Genomic DNA, 5,134 nt, shown 5'->3' with positions numbered 1-5,134 from the left:
CTATAGTCCTGGTACTCTAAAATGATGGCACTTAGTCAAATTTCCGCCTTTTTTTGATGACTTCCAACTAGGAGAGGGACTAATTTTGAGTTCCGGACCCGGGTGGAGAACCATAGCACGTCGGCCTTCTTAAAGGGACATCCTCCTAGGCACTTAGTCAAATTTCCGCCTTTTTTTTGGACTTCCAGCGAGGAGAGGGACTAATTTGGCGTTCCAGACCCAGGTGGAGAACCATAGCACGTCGGCCTTCTTTAAGGGACATCCTCCTAGGCACTTAGTCAAATTTACGCCTTTTTTTTGGACTTCCAGCGAGGAGAGGGACAATTTTGCTTTCCTGACCCAGGTGGAGAACCATAGCACGTCGGCCTTCTTAAAGGGAAATGCTCCTAGGCACTTAGTCAAATTCACGCCTTTTTTTTGGACTTCCAGCGAGGAGAGGGACAATTTTGCTTTCCTGACCCAGGTGGAGAACCATAGCACGTCGGCCTTCTTAAAGGGAAATGCTCCTAGGCACTTAGTCAAATTCACGCCTTTTTTTTGGACTTCCAGCGAGGAGAGGGACAATTTTGCTTTCCTGACCCAGGTGGAGAACCATAGCACGTCGGCCTTCTTAAAGGGAAATGCTCCTAGGCACTTAGTCAAATTCACGCCTTTTTTTTGGACTTCCAGCGAGGAGAGGGACAATTTTGCTTTCCTGACCCAGGTGGAGAACCATAGCACGTCGGCCTTCTTAAAGGGAAATGCTCCTAGGCACTTAGTCAAATTCACGCCTTTTTTTTGGACTTCCAGCGAGGAGAGGGACAATTTTGCTTTCCTGACCCAGGTGGAGAACCATAGCACGTCGGCCTTCTTAAAGGGAAATGCTCCTAGGCACTTAGTCAAATTCACGCCTTTTTTTTGGACTTCCAGCGAGGAGAGGGACTAATTTGGCGTTCCAGACCCAGGTGGAGAACCATAGCAGGTCGGCCTTCTTAAAGGGACATGCCCCTAGACACTTAGTCAAATTTACGCCTGAAAATAGGGCCCCAAAAGAACTGGAAATAATGTCTTTAATTCAGGGTGCATTTGCAGCGAGTGTCCACCAGAGGGCTCCAATTCCCCCACTATAGTCCTGGTACTCTAAAATGATGGCACTTAGTCAAATTTCCGCCTTTTTTTGATGACTTCCAACTAGGAGAGGGACTAATTTTGAGTTCCGGACCCGGGTGGAGAACCATAGCACGTCGGCCTTCTTAAAGGGACATCCTCCTAGGCACTTAGTCAAATTTCCGCCTTTTTTTTGGACTTCCAGCGAGGAGAGGGACTAATTTGGCGTTCCAGACCCAGGTGGAGAACCATAGCACGTCGGCCTTCTTTAAGGGACATCCTCCTAGGCACTTAGTCAAATTTACGCCTTTTTTTTGGACTTCCAGCGAGGAGAGGGACAATTTTGCTTTCCTGACCCAGGTGGAGAACCATAGCACGTCGGCCTTCTTAAAGGGACATCCTCCTAGGCACTTAGTCAAATTTCCGCCTTTTTTTTGGACTTCCAGCGAGGAGAGGGACTAATTTGGCGTTCCAGACCCAGGTGGAGAACCATAGCACGTCGGCCTTCTTTAAGGGACATCCTCCTAGGCACTTAGTCAAATTTACGCCTTTTTTTTGGACTTCCAGCGAGGAGAGGGACAATTTTGCTTTCCTGACCCAGGTGGAGAACCATAGCACGTCGGCCTTCTTAAAGGGACATCCTCCTAGGCACTTAGTCAAATTCACGCCTTTTTTTTGGACTTCCAGCGAGGAGAGGGACTAATTTGGCGCTCCGTACCCAGGTGGAGAACCATAGCACGTCGGCCTTCTTAAAGGGACATCCTCCTAGGCACTTAGTCAAATTCACGCCTTTTTTTTGGACTTCCAGCGAGGAGAGGGACAATTTTGCGTTCCTGACCCAGGTGGAGGACCATAGCACGTCGGCCTTCTTAAAGGGACATCCTCCTAGGCACTTAGTCAAATTCACGCCTTTTTTTTGGACTTCCAGCGAGGAGAGGGACTAATTTGGCGTTCCAGACCCAGGTGGAGAACCATAGCACGTCGGCCTTCTTAAAGGGAAATGCTCCTAGGCACTTAGTCAAATTCACGCCTTTTTTTTGGACTTCCAGCGAGGAGAGGGACAATTTTGCTTTCCTGACCCAGGTGGAGAACCATAGCACGTCGGCCTTCTTAAAGGGACATCCTCCTAGGCACTTAGTCAAATTTCCGCCTTTTTTTTGGACTTCCAGCGAGGAGAGGGACTAATTTGGCGTTCCAGACCCAGGTGGAGAACCATAGCACGTCGGCCTTCTTTAAGGGACATCCTCCTAGGCACTTAGTCAAATTTACGCCTTTTTTTTGGACTTCCAGCGAGGAGAGGGACAATTTTGCTTTCCTGACCCAGGTGGAGAACCATAGCACGTCGGCCTTCTTAAAGGGACATCCTCCTAGGCACTTAGTCAAATTCACGCCTTTTTTTTGGACTTCCAGCGAGGAGAGGGACTAATTTGGCGCTCCGTACCCAGGTGGAGAACCATAGCACGTCGGCCTTCTTAAAGGGACATCCTCCTAGGCACTTAGTCAAATTCACGCCTTTTTTTTGGACTTCCAGCGAGGAGAGGGACAATTTTGCGTTCCTGACCCAGGTGGAGGACCATAGCACGTCGGCCTTCTTAAAGGGACATCCTCCTAGGCACTTAGTCAAATTCACGCCTTTTTTTTGGACTTCCAGCGAGGAGAGGGACTAATTTGGCGTTCCAGACCCAGGTGGAGAACCATAGCACGTCGGCCTTCTTAAAGGGAAATGCTCCTAGGCACTTAGTCAAATTCACGCCTTTTTTTTGGACTTCCAGCGAGGAGAGGGACAATTTTGCTTTCCTGACCCAGGTGGAGAACCATATCACGTCGGCCTTCTTTAAGGGACATCCTCCTAGGCACTTAGTCAAATTTACGCCTTTTTTTTGGACTTCCAGCGAGGAGAGGGACAATTTTGCTTTCCTGACCCAGGTGGAGAACCATAGCACGTCGGCCTTCTTAAAGGGAAATGCTCCTAGGCACTTAGTCAAATTCACGCCTTTTTTTTGGACTTCCAGCGAGGAGAGGGACAATTTTGCTTTCCTGACCCAGGTGGAGAACCATAGCACGTCGGCCTTCTTAAAGGGAAATGCTCCTAGGCACTTAGTCAAATTCACGCCTTTTTTTTGGACTTCCAGCGAGGAGAGGGACAATTTTGCTTTCCTGACCCAGGTGGAGAACCATAGCACGTCGGCCTTCTTAAAGGGAAATGCTCCTAGGCACTTAGTCAAATTCACGCCTTTTTTTTGGACTTCCAGCGAGGAGAGGGACAATTTTGCTTTCCTGACCCAGGTGGAGAACCATAGCACGTCGGCCTTCTTAAAGGGACATCCTCCTAGGCACTTAGTCAAATTCACGCCTTTTTTTTGGACTTCCAGCGAGGAGAGGGACTAATTTGGCGTTCCAGACCCAGGTGGAGAACCATAGCAGGTCGGCCTTCTTAAAGGGACATGCCCCTAGACACTTAGTCAAATTTACGCCTGAAAATAGGGCCCCAAAAGAACTGGAAATAATGTCTTTAATTCAGGGTGCATTTGCAGCGAGTGTCCACCAGAGGGCTCCAATTCCCCCACTATAGTCCTGGTACTCTAAAATGATGGCACTTAGTCAAATTTCCGCCTTTTTTTGATGACTTCCAACTAGGAGAGGGACTAATTTTGAGTTCCGGACCCGGGTGGAGAACCATAGCACGTCGGCCTTCTTAAAGGGACATCCTCCTAGGCACTTAGTCAAATTTCCGCCTTTTTTTTGGACTTCCAGCGAGGAGAGGGACTAATTTGGCGTTCCAGACCCAGGTGGAGAACCATAGCACGTCGGCCTTCTTTAAGGGACATCCTCCTAGGCACTTAGTCAAATTTACGCCTTTTTTTTGGACTTCCAGCGAGGAGAGGGACAATTTTGCTTTCCTGACCCAGGTGGAGAACCATAGCACGTCGGCCTTCTTAAAGGGACATCCTCCTAGGCACTTAGTCAAATTCACGCCTTTTTTTTGGACTTCCAGCGAGGAGAGGGACAATTTTGCTTTCCTGACCCAGGTGGAGAACCATAGCACGTCGGCCTTCTTAAAGGGAAATGCTCCTAGGCACTTAGTCAAATTCACGCCTTTTTTTTGGACTTCCAGCGAGGAGAGGGACAATTTTGCTTTCCTGACCCAGGTGGAGAACCATAGCACGTCGGCCTTCTTAAAGGGAAATGCTCCTAGGCACTTAGTCAAATTCACGCCTTTTTTTTGGACTTCCAGCGAGGAGGGGGACAATTTTGCTTTCCTGACCCAGGTGGAGAACCATAGCACGTCGGCCTTCTTAAAGGGAAATGCTCCTAGGCACTTAGTCAAATTCACGCCTTTTTTTTGGACTTCCAGCGAGGAGAGGGACAATTTTGCTTTCCTGACCCAGGTGGAGAACCATAGCACGTCGGCCTTCTTAAAGGGAAATGCTCCTAGGCACTTAGTCAAATTCACGCCTTTTTTTTGGACTTCCAGCGAGGAGAGGGACTAATTTGGCGTTCCAGACCCAGGTGGAGAACCATAGCAGGTCGGCCTTCTTAAAGGGACATGCCCCTAGACACTTAGTCAAATTTACGCCTGAAAATAGGGCCCCAAAAGAACTGGAAATAATGTCTTTAATTCAGGGTGCATTTGCAGCGAGTGTCCACCAGAGGGCTCCAATTCCCCCACTATAGTCCTGGTACTCTAAAATGATGGCACTTAGTCAAATTTCCGCCTTTTTTTGATGACTTCCAACTAGGAGAGGGACTAATTTTGAGTTCCGGACCCGGGTGGAGAACCATAGCACGTCGGCCTTCTTAAAGGGACATCCTCCTAGGCACTTAGTCAAATTTCCGCCTTTTTTTTGGACTTCCAGCGAGGAGAGGGACTAATTTGGCGTTCCAGACCCAGGTGGAGAACCATAGCACGTCGGCCTTCTTTAAGGGACATCCTCCTAGGCACTTAGTCAAATTTACGCCTTTTTTTTGGACTTCCAGCGAGGAGAGGGACAATTTTGCTTTCCTGACCCAGGTGGAGAACCATAGCACGTCGGCCTTCTTAAAGGGA

This window comes from Nerophis lumbriciformis, unplaced genomic scaffold, assembly GCF_033978685.3.
Source record: "Nerophis lumbriciformis unplaced genomic scaffold, RoL_Nlum_v2.1 HiC_scaffold_44, whole genome shotgun sequence".
Lineage (NCBI taxonomy): Eukaryota > Metazoa > Chordata > Actinopteri > Syngnathiformes > Syngnathidae > Nerophis > Nerophis lumbriciformis.
This window is presented reverse-complemented; position numbering follows the sequence as displayed.